The following is a 14,622-nucleotide window of genomic DNA, read 5'->3' as shown; positions in this document are numbered from 1 at the left end:
CACGGAGGTGCAGACTGAGGCAGCTGCACATGGTCAGCAAGGAATCCACGGTTTCAAAGGCAAGGCACCAATCTCAGATGTTCTCAATGGCAAAGAAATACTCAAAACAAGGCAAGGTCTGCCAATGAAGTAACGCGCTGCTAATCTAATGGATGAGCAGGCAAATTTGAGGCACTGAGATCTCCCAAGTCACAATTTGCACTTTTAATTCAACCTACAGGTATCACCTAGAGAACTGAAAACAAATGCAAAAACACAGTACTTGCACTAGAGAATTACTTCTAATTTTTTATCTTGCATATTTATAAATAGCAAAAGCTGATGGAAATAATACTTAGCAGAATACAGTCCTCAGTTAAAGCTCTCAGAGTCAGGCATCCATTTGGTCAAGTCAAATTACAACAGGCAGAAAGTGCCACCATCATCATCCAACCATTGCCACACCCCAAGACCTGTGTGCTGGGCACTTGAGAAGCCTCTGTCACACATAAATACCAAAATTAAATTAAATTATTACATGCCCTGTTTTCCCCAATTTTTAAAGGCCATCTGAGACAAATCTTTCTTAGAACAGAGACATCAATCTAGACCACAGACAAGTTCTGGAACTGCAAGCTTTATTGAAAGCCACAAGCTTCATTGTAGTTTAATCACCTAAATTAAATACATAAACAAGATTTCAGTTTTTAAAAGGATGGCTGATTTAAATTTGCCACATTAATCTACTTTTGAAGGCATTTCATGCAGCAACACTTGCTATATCAAAAACATTAGTATGTTCTCACAACACACAAAAAATGACCAAAACACATCTAACAAAGAAACAAATGGAAAAAGAGTAAAAGTTGGTGGGTGCTGTAATTTGCTTTACTGGAACACATCAAGTAATTTCAGTACTGTTCCGCTAAAGATGTAAAGAAGAGCTGAGACAGGAATTCACAGCTACAAACCACACCAGACCACGTGAGAAAATGTATCCACCTCAAAAAGCAGGTGCACTGCCATCCACATCTTGCTAGTGCATAATCACAACTGAACATATTAACCCAGTTTCCCAAAGCCTTAATGATGACAAATATGACACTGAAAACATGTTCTTCATTAAGAAACAGGTTTGCCCCATTTAGTGCTACAGTAACAAGCATTTTGTGAAATGATGGATTTTCAAGCAGTAGGGATAATGAACTAAATGCTTTCTGTGTGCTATCCTAACATGCCAGTGACTGGCACAGGTACATTAAATGAGTTTAAAGGTGCCCTGTATACATCCACCTATCTACATGCATCAAAACAGAGCTTTACTGTTGATCTGGGAGGGGATCTGAGGTCTGAGGGAATCAGACAGACTACTTCCCCAAATTTGGACTAATCCAGAAGACAGATCTAATGAGTAATATTTTTCCTATTGTGTTCCTCTTCAGTATAGAGCCTGCCAAGTCTTTCAGATGACAGTGTTATTAAGTCCAGGAAGGTACTGTACAGGAAAAATAGCCAAGGCCTGTTTATGGGATACACAGACCTCAGATGTGGGTGAAGGATCTTCTAGTTTAGGAGATTTCATAAATAAACTACTTGAGACTAGCAAAAGGGCACTAGAACTCGGAAACACTTTTTTTTATATTTTCTTAAAATGGTAGGGATATTCTCATTCTCATTATCCAAATGACTCTGAGCATCTCCAGATCGAGTGCATCTCCCCACAGGCAGAGTATGAACCCCAGGCAGTCAGAAGGCTGAAACCAGAAACTGCAGAACAGCATCTCAACCCACTGGAAGTTGAGAGTGGCAATCAAAGCCCAGATCTAAAGCTACATTCATTAGATTGAACAGTGATACTTCAATATTTATTGTAGATCTAAAAGAGAAATGTACAGATTCACAAAGAATGACTGCACACGCTCTCTAAACAATGCCAATCCAATTAGGTATCACTCATTTAGACAGATACACTGCTTTAATTATGCTCAAATTGTCCCCTATTGCTAAAATTAAAGTTAAATAATTTAATTTTGTATGTGAATACAGCAGAGGAGAAGGAGACAAAGACTTGGATTCAAAAGTTCATGTGATTGCCAAAAGGGGAAAAGACTGTTCCCTACACACTCAGGAACCATTAAAACCCTTCAGCATTTTTTGCCAAACATGGTTTCACGAATTTTTTACAGCGCTTCAAAAGGTTTTGCTAAGGCAACTTGTGTATTGACAATAATACAGCCACCACGCTGTATTATAAAGACAATAGCAAGATCTGAGTAATGTGTATTAAAGAAAACACATTCACTACCATGGGAACCCTGACAGAATTCACCACTACTGCATCCTGTCATCCACAGGAAGCTTTTCTGTGCTACACTTCCCCTCCTAATAATCCCTCTGCTAATACCTCTAACACATAAACATTAATATTATAGCAGAAACAAGCATACAGGCAATGCCACTGGCCTACAGCATTTTCATCTAAATAGGTCTAACAGACACAAGGAGACAGTAGAAAGAATTCCAGAGTAAGATCACCACTTACATCATCAGTACAGCCAAGGGTTTCACTGGAACACCGACACTAATTCACTGAAAACTCATTGTAAGCACAGTTAATGAATGTGGGAGAAACCAGGAAAAAAAGAAAAGAAAGGGAAAAGACCCAACTCCATACACACAACACAAAGAACCAAGCATTACAAGAAATGTCCCAAACCCCACTGGAAGGTGACTTTATCTAAAGTAGTCTAGGAAGCTTCACTGGAATAAGTGGACCTTGTAAAGTAGCTTGTTACTAAATTTAATTTAATGTTACTAAAATCATGCCTATGCCAAGCCTTTGGGATCCACAGCTTAAACAGGAAGAGAGGCCAGCTCCCCCTCCCAGCCCCAGTTATAGTGCAACTCCATCTGCATGCGTAAGGGCACCAGCAATAGCAACAAAATAAAACCAGAGTTAAACATTAAACTGCACAGAGGGCTTGCCTGGCTACAGCCATTTACAAGAAAAGCTCAAAGAACACTGCAGCATATGCAAGACATTAAAGTATAGTTAAAACTTCTTTTGTCACTTCCTGCATGGAGGTAGTACATCAAATGCACCTGGAAGCAAACTCAAACATTGAGAGAAAAATTTGTTTTCAACTATGTCTTGCAGAGTCCAAATTGGTTTTTCAATGAAGGTCTGCAAACTCAAATGTAACAAAAGCATCTCTTACTAGATTTTTTTTGCAGGGTTTAAGAGATGAAAATGCAGTACCTGAAACCGTAAACATAGAAGTTTCATTAGACCCCAGAATGAACAGGTATCAGGCAAAGAGAATAAACCTTCCCTAAAAAGCACTTTACACATTGAAATTACAGAACTAAATTTTCTCCTTGCAGTCAAGAGTAGCCAATATTGGAGTGCCCTAGCGTGAGCCACTATTTCAACAATTAGTGAGTTGTAAGGGAAATGCTGAAATCCATTTTTAATCAACAAAAAAATCACGATAGTGGCACATAAGTTTGGGGAGTTTGTGAATTTCAGAAAAAGTACTCTTCTACTGAAATCTAAAGAAAGGGACAGCTTTCAGAAAATACAGAATAAATCACTCACAAGAGACATCCTGAATGTACTGTAGATCAAGTTCCTTTCCCTGCATAGTAACAAGAAATAAAAAGTATTCTAATCCCTTGTTCAAGATTGTAGCAACCACGATAGCAACTGCAGCAGCAGCTCTTCCAAGAAAGGCATTTTAAATGTAGAGTTTACCCCTCAGAACTGGTGTACCTACAACAATCTCCATTAACACATGCAATTGTGCCCTTGTCTAAATTTGTATTTGTCTAGAGAGATGGAAATGAAGACAGAAGACAATTATAGAAAGCATGAAGCCCAGAGATACAGTCTCAAGGAAGTATAAACGTTAATGGTCGGACACTTCAAACGTTAAAGGTCTCAGACCTGAAACACTGGTACGTTTGAACCAAGGCATCTGAGGTAAGATGAGGCTCACTCTCTGAAGTGTGAGGGCTGATAAACAGAGCCAGACACTAATGCTACAAATATAAAAAAGAACCCAAGGAAAGGAACTGAACTGGAACTTCATTTTTTTGTTTGTATTCCACTTGTATCTTGGTTGAAACCAAGGAGAAGGTGCTTTCTAGTTATTTTATCAGGCTGTTGCCAAATTCCTGAAGGAAAACATGTGTAAATCCTAGCACAGGTGAGCTGAATCATTCATGTTCAAGGTCCACTTATATCTTCAAAAGATTTTCACCTACTCCTCCCTTCCTGCTGAGTGGCCCAAACCCTGACACATCTCTGTGGCTGTGTGTGACTGGGCTGGGCTGGCTGTCCTGTCACCGTCCCAATACTGCCACCAGATCAGACTATTTTAAGATAAGCTAATTATGCCACTGAAAAATCTTATAAGCCACTAAGACTAAGCAGAGGAGACCACGAAGAATTAAAAGCAGAGAAGCACAGGTAAGACAGAAGCAAGAACTGTGATCTCAGCTCTTGCAGATAAGCCTGGAGGATGGATTCCTTGTCAGATTGCAGCTCTGAATTTTAGGCTGTGCTTACTTTCTCCTGCTTCTACAGTCGTAACAAGCACAAAAGGAACTTCACACGAAAGGCTGTTGCTACTTACACATTCAGAAAATTAGTCATTCAAGCCTTAGAAAAACAACACACCAAGACCTTTGTGGCTTGCTTGTAGGCATTATCTACATGCATGCAAGACAGCTACAAAAACCAACTTAGGTGCCCTAAACAAACAGATCTGAAGGAAAATCCTCAATTAGGAGTTCATTGCACAGAAAAATTTCAAGAAGTTTATCAGATCATCTCATTAACATTTCATTCGAGGACTGAATGACTGAAAAGCAGGTAAAAACTTCTTTTGAGAACTACTCAGACAGTACCCAGCAATATTGTGATAGGTTTTATTATAGAAAAATTCAGCCCTTAAAAAGAAAAAAAACTGTTAAAAAAATTGGATCCAGAAAATCCTACATAAAGCACAGATATGAGCATCACATGGAGGAGGAGGTGAAGTGGGGGCTTTAGACAAATTTATTAATATATCTTAAGAAGACATTTCTTCCTTGTGTCTTCCTATCTTCCCATACACTTAAAAGCAGGCCTCATCAAAATGAAGATATATTTATTTTGCTGAACTAATGAATTTCAGCCTAACATGATATTTAGAACAAAGCAAATACATTAAAAACAAAGCAAATTAAGAAATTGAATGCAGTTTTAAATCACCCTAACTTTAAGTTTTATTTAAATAAAATTAAATAAAAACTTAAAATAAGAGTTTGCTGATATTAGACTAGAGCATCATCAATGATGGCATTAAAACCCTGAAGACAGACCTATTTCCACAGCTTTATAACTTACTTTTTTAATAAAATGAGGTTTACTTCACCACAGTCCATTCTCCCTCATTAACAGTTTCTGATTACATTGGTCAGTTTCAACCAAGTGCTATAGCAAATGCATCGATTATTTCTGAGATTTCCCAAAAGTGCAGCAGAATTTTTGACCTGGCACTTGCAGAGAAGCCCTGGGCAGAGCAGTGCCCTGCAGTGAGCAGAGGCAGCAGGTCCTGGGGGCTGTCTGGGCAGTCAGCTGGCAGCTGTGCTCAGCCCGGCCACAGCTGGCACACGTTTAAGATTATGTGGAGAACTGAAGAGAAACACACTGAAAAGAGGGGATACTCTAAAAGATCAGGGAATAACAGAAGAGTTGAAAAACAAGGGAAATGGAAATTCTACGCATTTTATTATTTGCAAAATCACTTTTTTACTATTACAGTTCAGACTATTTTTAAATTTACTTCCACTATTTCTCCATATTTTAATAACATAAATGAAATGGGCTACAGAATACAGAAGAAAAATTTTCATATACACACTCTTTGTTCTTCCTTCTTCCCCATACCATGCTTCACTTGCTCCTCAGCAACCCAGCCATAGAGCTGGAATCTTTTTATCTCATGCAATCACACTGGTTACGCTTGCCTAGAGCCAGTGTTAACAGGACAGTCTACAGATCCTTTAATGACTTCCATCTCCCCCGAGACAAAAATTAGATGGTGAAAAGAATAAAGCAAAAAGGCAGCAAAACCCAATGGCACCCAAGAGGAACAGCAGGCTGGCTGCAGCCCCGGCTGGCTCCGCAATGCTCCTTCAGTGCCGTGGCAGGAGCTGATGGTCCCGCTCACGGGAGGCTCGGCCGAGCCCCCGGGGCTGCACGGGCACGCCGGGATCACCAGAGGGAGCTGCGGGGGCTCCGAACGGGCCGCACGGGGGATCCGGGCTCGGATCGCAAGCCCTTCCCTCAGCTTTGAAGAAAAAGCAATTTCTGCTTGAACCTCTTTGTAGGAACCTTCCGATCCCCGCTCCCATCGCAGCTTCTCAAGGGAATGGCTCTGTCACTTCCTGCCGGAATCTGGCGCAAGTTTTACATAAGCACCTTGTGCTAACACACAGCTCGTCGTAAATATGTGTGTGACAACAACGGGGTGCACGGAGCATCCTCAGGAGAGAAGTGTAAAAACAAGGATGTCACCACTAGGCTTAACTCGACAGGACAGGAGCCCAACTGCTCAGCAAAAACACAAGGGGAAAACTACCAAGAGAGGCACAAGGATCTGCAGGCCACTGAAGCCGAGCCGCCCCCAGCGCGGGCAGCCGAGGGGATCTGGGGAAGATTTACTGGAGCAGCCTGGGGATAACTGGGGACATCAGGCTACATCTCATCCCACCGGGAAGCCAAGGCTCCTTTGGAGATAGGTCTAGGAAAAAATTCAGCCAGGAGCCACCAGGAGCATCGGAATGCCACGACAGGAGCAGTAGTTGAAATTTGCAACTCTTCCTTTACCCTGTTTCACCTCCTGAACAAACCATTGGTCTTTTAAGGTACTTTCCACCTATTTTGCATACAGCATCTAAATGACTTCAATATTCAGGAACATTCCATTTTAAAATCCAGAATTTCCAACTGTTTCAATACCACATTTTATTAGTTTCTTGAAGATACTGAATTAGCAGTGATGAACAGAAACATTGACCATTAGCTTTTTCCTTTTTTTAGTGGAAAAAAAAAAAAACATTTATCAATTACGATAATTCTTGTTGTCTTTGCCCTCCTCAAATTTCATCTCATATTAAACCCAATACAAAGCCTGGGGAGTCTTGTTGAATTTCTCTGTGCTTCACTAAGAACAAGTGCCTTCTACATGATTTTGTAATACAGATTTGATAAAATAGTTTTTAAATTTCAGTTGTTCCAATTGATAGCTTTCCATTTTTTAAAAACAGCTGTTCAGGTTAGCAGTTTTCATATTTGTGACAAAGGAAACAACAAGCACCTATTTAAAACTCATTATTATTCTATGACATCCAAAGCTATTACATGTTCCTCTGGAATTTTCAGGGCATTTGTGTTCATAATTACAACTTCTGCAAATCACCCATATTCCATATCTCAAATTTTCAGCCAGTTCTTGCTTCCATCAACTGACCACGTCTTTCTTCAGCCATCCACAATTTTGTCTCTTTCCCCTGAAGGAGCTGTTCTAATTTAGTGCTTCCTAATGGAGACCATTAATACTTTTACTGCTGGCACTTTTTTCATAGCCCAACATCTCTCAAAGCAAAGATCTTCACATACATTCCAATGACAAAAATTTAAGACAACACCATTTGGAACGTTATGAACAAAGATAAAGAGGACAACAAGAAGACAAAATATTAAAAACCCCCAACACTCAAAAGAAACACAGGAGGATATTAACAAGGTCTCTCAGAGGAAATCCTTCTTCTGCACTCAAAAGCTTCAAATCCCTGAAGCCAACTGTTCAAGTAAATATGTGTATTATTAAACTCAGACTAACAAACATAATTTGACAGCCTATAGGCTCAGAAATTTTAGAAGAAAGTGCTTTTCCTTTTTTGTAGGCATCAAGTGAAACAAATTATCTTGTGCTGGACCTCTGACTTCCCCTCTTTTTCCCTGAAACCAAGGGGATTCTGAATATAAATTTAAGACACCTGACTTAATTAAAATCTCATACCATTACACAATAATTTCAACAGCTTCAAGGAAAAATAAAGATTCTGAAAATTTCAGTTTATTACCCTCAGTGCCTGACAAGATAATAAAAGAACACTGATGATGGAACATCCCCTTTTCCCAAACACTCTCAGAAGACTCGTTGCTTTGAAAGCTCACACTGGAAGAAGCAACATTTTTAAACTGCTCTATACACCAAATTATTAGCAGTCATTCTTGTCAGCTCACAGCTTTTAAAACAGGATGCATGCAGTCATATCAGGAAGAGGCAGTTGCTTGTGAAAGAATGATACCAAAAACAAGATGTCCCTCATGCTGATAACCTCATACAATGCATCTGAACTATACCATACAAGTTTTCCACATGATGGTCTATTAAATACAATTCAAAACATCTGGAGAAAGATAACCTCTTAAAAACAGTCACTTTTATATATCTGAGGGGGAAAAACATTACAACTTTTTTTTTCTCAGCTCTTGGACTCAATTATTGCAGATTTTGTGTGATACAGGGTGTAAAGTCACATTCTCCTGACACCTTCCAAGAGTTTCTCTAATGGACATTGCCAAGCCAAGTCTGTTGTGCCCTTTGTGACCCCTCACCTTCAGGACCTGTGTGCATATCTGAGTCCCTGAAGGTTCAGCCTCTTGCTTACAACTGTTTGTAATTCTTCCATACCATAAGGGACACTAACACAATCTCCTCTGAATTCTGTTTCTCCATTTTGTATGCCCCAGTATTCAAGAAAGAAATGTGTAACAGCACAGCCCCAGCACAGCTCATTTACAGACATGCTTCCACAATTATACAGCTACAAGTTTAATAACTTAACCCCCTTGACCTTCCAATCACAAAGTGATCACAGAAAACGAACAGATCAGGCCTGTGTATATTGGTACAAAACCTCAGCTCTGGGCCTGACCACAGCCTGCAAGTGTCACTGCAGGTACAGATGACACATCTGCTTTACATATTCTCACAGGTCGATGGTGAGCTTTCAAATAATAAAAATAACACCAGTCCAGTCCATGAAATCCTAAATTACGGTGTCAGAAGCAATGTGGTTTTCAAATGAAACTGAGTTACACAAACACTCAAAGAGATTTGAAATAAATGGGAAAAAAATCCTTCTTCACCTGTATTATCATCATAAAAGAATCACGAGCACAAACCCATCCATTCTACACACCCACTCTTAGGTGCTCTCTGACCATGACACATTTTTCTCTGAGTCAATTAGCTCCTGATTAGAAAGAAAGGAAAAGATGCTTTGTCATCAGTGCCTGGTACACAGACACCTACAGCAGCACCTTTCCACGGCTCTGCTTGCCTGGTAATTCCTAGCGCCTACTTTTTATCTTACTCTGCTTCAAATAGGCAGGCAACAATTCTCAGCAGCTCCTCGTGAGATCACAAAGCAATGCAGAACACATTTTCAAGTTTCCAGGTTGGCCCATAAGGACTTTGCCAGAATTCAAAAGCTCTCCAGGGACAGAGGCAAGTATAACTGGGAGACCTACCTAATTAAGCATCACTAACATTTTGAATATAAAGTAGTTAATTCCCTGAAAAATAATTCAATTAATCACACTCTTATTAAGAGGGACATATTTTCTTCTGATCATAGAGGCACACTTGTACTGCTACAACACACGGAACAAAAAGCAAAGTGCTCCCACAGAAAAGGTTCAGTATTCCCCTGCACTACAATTTTGAAAAAGCGGTCACAAAATTTAGCTTGCCTTATTCTAATAAAATTCCTTCCTAATTCTTCACTGTAGACTCACATTAAGAATAAAATGAGAAAAGAACATATATATCGATACATATAAAAATATATATATATCCTATATATAATAAAAAATATTCTAACTAGATTATTATCTTGGACAGGCAGGGATGAAATCTCAGGAACAGAGGAGTCTTGCAAGATATTAATTCCTCTTTAGTATCAAATGAAAATGAGAGTACACAGTCCGGGGTTTATATTTCTAAAGACAGTTATATATTAAATATAAAGAAATCTAGAAACACTCCTGCAGAATGATTACGCAGAAGCCAAAACAATACAGTTGATTTAAAAAAAAAATTAATGCCTTAATATGGAGGAAAAAAAATTTTTCAACTCCCTAAGCAGTAACTTGAAAGATCAAGTGTTAAAATAAGAAAGCACCAGATGAGGGGAGTGGTCAGAGGTAGAAATCTAGATCAGATGCTTACTTTCAAATAAATGAAGCAAAATCTATTACTGCAGACTCCGAGCTCATTATTTATTAGCTGGTGCTGTACCACAGAACACATGCTGGGGGGAGGGTGACTGTCACATCACACAGCTGAAGGCTGGGTTGAACTCCCAGTAATACTATTTTGTTCTGTTACACTGGATACTGCACCAATGACCTGAAATGTATTTTGATCATCTGTCAAAAAAAAAAAATCCTCAAGTTTTTTACTGAAGGGCAAACAAAGCTGACTCGGGGGACAAGTGAAAGAATGTCTTGTGTCATCTCCCAAACTTCCTAAGACACCCAAACCACCTTGCAAACATCCAGGGGAAAAACCAGCTACCTTTAGTTATTTCACATCTGTCTGCACCTCGAACCAAGGGGATTCTGAGTATAAATTTAAGACACCTAAATTAAAACCTCATACTATTACACACCTTCGAAGTCTTTATTCACTTCAGTGGCAGGAGCAGAGTTGAACGCTCCCCTCAGCAGCAGCACCTCAGTAACAGTGACAAATCCACTCAGGTAACCACTGCTGGCCTGGCTGCACAGGAAGGCACCCAAGGAAAGAGGGAGTGCTGTGTTTATATCCCCTGGTTATTCACCAGGGCTGAAGGAACCAAACCTGAACACAAAGCACCAAATTCACCCATATTATCACAGAGATTTTGACTTTTGTTCCATTTGATCCACTGAAGAACACATTATTACACATGTGAAATAATGTCTTTCCAATACAATAAATGTGAAAACTTAAAGGGATCTGTGCATTAAGAAGCACATACATTGCCACATGATGTTCCAATTAATTCAAAGGAAGATTTGTTGCAATGAGAAGGAAAAGCAGATCCCAGTGCTTTGCACACATCACCAGGCTGCTGTCAGGACTGAGTAGGCCTTAAGCCCAAGGTTTACACAGAATATTTAATCCTTTGAAAATAAAAAATTGAGGCTTTGATGAGGCGAGTAAAATGTGCTAATGGTAATTTTTAGAAAATTTATACTTTTAAAATTCAACTAAACCCCACAGACCTCTCTCAAGCAAGGAATAACAAACCACAGTTATAACTAATTATAAGTTATTTAGGAAAAAAAAACTAATAGCGATTTGCTCATTACACAGCATTAGACTACACTTCTTTCAGTACTCAGGAGAATTAATCAGCTGTGTTTTGTTGGGAGGGCATGGCTGAGAGCAGGCAAGGTAGCTCGGCATTGTTCACAGAGCAGAGTGGTGCCTCCAGGCTCTCTGAAGCAGCACTTGGGCCCAGAATATACAGAATGACATCAACAAGTTATCTGAGAAACGTGGCCAACATTCTAAAATAAACCCATAAAATCTCTGCTGCCCGCATTAACCAGTTTAAGGTGAACCACACACACTTCAGCTCAAAGGTTTCTAAATAAGATGAGTCTCCTGCCATAATGAGCCGTTTTATTCTCCAGAATTATCTCCAGTTTGAACGCAGCCATGTCCTCCTCATTGTGCTAGTCCAACATGACTCAATTTCTCTAAGTTCATAAAATTCAAGGTTCACTTTCTTCTCCATCTGCGGTTTCACAGAGAAAGAAACTCATAGGGATCTAAATCCAGGGATCTGCACACATGCAAAGCATTCCATGGCACCCCTCACTCGGAGGTGAGCAGTGACCACATCGGTTTAAACACACACTGAAAAAACAGAGCAGCACAAGCAAACAGCCAAAAAAGCTGATGCATTTCCACCAACATCTCCAAATGTCTGCTCACAAACAAATCACAGAAACGCTGCAATGCTCAGGCTGGCTCAGATCGGCTCCAGGGGCACAGGGAAGGAGTTTCATGCACACCAAAGCTGTCCGAGGCAGAGCCTGCCCCTGACACCGAGGGATTCTTCCCCTTTACCGACGATCCTGCTCTGCCACTGCACGTGGAGCACGCCAACTACAGATGTGGGAAAGAATCATGGAGAGGAAAAGAACTGACCAGGGCACTGGGTTATTTTCTTTATGAAATTCCAAACTGAGTGCCCTCAGTCAAAAAAGGCTGATCTCCAGCTGTACAGCACCATCATAATCCCCTGATATCTTGACAATTTGTTCCATTCTCTCATTTTTGATTTGCTGGCTTAACAAGTATAGAATTTTAAAATATCATTTAATAATGATACCCTTTAGTGAACAAAAGCACCGACATTACATCCTTTATTATAATTTATTATAATCCTTCTAAATTATGTAATTGAATAACATGTCATTTTGCACATATTCTAACACCTCAATGGAAAAAAAAATAGCTTAAATGAGGAACTTCACACTTCTCCCCCAAATGCAAATCACCTGTGAGATAGGAGGAAAAAAACCTAAATATTACATCCTCACACGTAAAAGGCATTTTAAATACAGACAGAATAGATGACAGGAATGTTGCCCTGACATCTTTTGCATGGGTATTTAAATACCAGATACCAATAAGAAGACACCAGAATTATCTGACAAAATATAGCTGGCTAGTTCCTAAAAATAAAAAAAAATGAACTTATGGCACAAGGAACAATTGTGTGCAGACAGTTCACATAATAAAGGTTGAAAACTCATAGCCCTCCTCATGCTAGATAAAAATTTCCCAGACTGTCCAAAAGGTTTCAAATAAATACATCTACATTACCAATTCCATACCAAACCACTTTATTTTCCTTACTACTGTTTACAAATTATTCCTTTTCCTTCCTCCTTTGTACTTCCCAAAAGCCCTTTCCCCCACTGCTCATAACAATTTTAGTCGTTGTACGGCTATGGGACACAATGTTTTTACACCAAACAATTTTTAAAACCCCTCTTCTTAAATTATCTTTTTCTTCCCCTACACAACTCCAATTTCTCAACTCTGAAATTAATCACCTGTCAAACAAGGCACTACGGTCAGTTTTTCTGAGCAATTCCACTCTCCTCGCCGCTTAGCATCTCAAAAGCAGATAAAAATTTATTGCAAAAGATAGCTCCATAAACTTAAAAAAATTAGTCTTCCCAGTCGGAAGCGGACCGGTCCTTTTTCCTCACGACTTCTGCCGCTGAACACAAAATCCTGCCGGCAGCACAACCCCGCTGTGCCTTCAGCCTTCTCCCTCCGGACAGAGCAGCCCGGGGCTCACACGCCGGGAGCGCTTCTCCCCCTGCCCTTCCCAGCACACCTTCCTGCGGCGCGCACACAACTCCCCGAGCCGTTCCCAGCTCCCCCCGGCCGACCCCCGGCCGCTCCCGCCGCCGCATTCCAGGGCCGGGCTCCCGGGGAGGCTTTTCCTGTCGCTTCCCCGCTCGCTGCGCTGTCGCCTTCCCCAGCGACACCCGGCACAAAGGGTCCTTCCCCGCACCCCGGCAGCTCCAGGGCCGCGTACCCCACCCTGCTTCGCTCCCTCCCGCCCGGTCCCCGGGCGGACCCGCCGGCCTGGCCCATAAATGCCCATCCCCTCCCGCAGGAAGTTCTGGGCAGGCCCCGGGAGCTCGCCCACCGCGGGACCCCGCCGGCTCCCCCCGCTGCGCTCCCTCGGAGCGGGATGGGGCCGGCGGGGGGGGACCCTCCTTCCTCTCCCCCTTCCCATCCCGCCACCCCCTCGGCGGCTGCCCCCGAGCCCGGCCGAGCCTCGGGCGGAGGGAACACGCCCCGCGGGCCGCGCGGAGCCGGGACCCCGGGACCCCTCGCTCACCGCCGCTCCCCCGCTCGCTCCGCTCCCGCCGCGGCTCCTCAGGAGACACTGACACCGGCGCACGGATACCGCGCCGCGCTATTTTTGGGAAACAAGGCCCGACCGCGGCCGGAACTACAGCTCGTCTTCAGTGTCCTTCCGCACGTTTCTCCGCGCAGCTCCGGCAGGGCCAAGGGCGCTCAACGGCGCCGGGCAGGGACGGAACGGAACGGGGATGGCGGGGAGAAGCGCGGTGCTCCCGCGGCGGGCGGTGGGACGGGCACAGCCGCGCTCCGCACCCGAGGCATCGCCGGATTACTTTGTCGGTCCGGGGAGCGGCCGGGCCTACATTCCTGCCCGCCGACCCGCCCCGGAGTGACGGCGTGCACAGCCAATCGCAGCGCCCGCACGGGACAGCCCGCCAATCAGGACGCAGTTGGTGGGCGGGGCGTAGCGAAACGTGGACTCCTTGATTGACATCGAAGCGCTCAATCAGAAAGGGGGGGAGGGAAGCGACGACCAATCAGAGCCCAGCGGGGGCAGGGCCGTTGGGAAGGGAACGCCCCGCCTTCCCGAGCTCGGCGGGCGCGCATGCGCAGAGCGCAGGGCCGGGTGCGCCGGCGGTGACGCAGCGGGCCCGGCCCGCCCCGAGCGGCGCCTGCGCGGGGCCTGAGGGGAGCG

The 14,622-nt window shown here is 42.6% G+C and overlaps 1 protein-coding gene across 4 annotated transcripts in view; it reads right to left on the bottom strand.

Moving 5' to 3' along the window:
- The window catches only part of MEF2A (myocyte enhancer factor 2A), an 80,953-nt gene extending 66,662 nt beyond the window's left edge, over positions 1–14,291 (bottom strand). For 2 of the 4 annotated variants that reach the window (XM_064388952.1, XM_064388949.1), the window contains exon 1: positions 13,963–14,289. The gene's annotated coding sequence lies outside the window, so the exon portion shown is untranslated. Of the gene's footprint in view, positions 1–13,962 lie in introns of all 4 variants that reach the window. The other 2 variants (XM_064388951.1, XM_064388950.1) reach the window with 2 other exon arrangements.
- Positions 14,292–14,622: the final 331 nt, after the last annotated feature.

The sequence above is a fragment of the Passer domesticus genome, chromosome 14, assembly GCF_036417665.1.
Source record: "Passer domesticus isolate bPasDom1 chromosome 14, bPasDom1.hap1, whole genome shotgun sequence".
In the NCBI taxonomy this organism is placed as follows: Eukaryota; Metazoa; Chordata; class Aves; order Passeriformes; family Passeridae; genus Passer; species Passer domesticus.
This window is presented reverse-complemented; position numbering and strand designations above follow the sequence as displayed.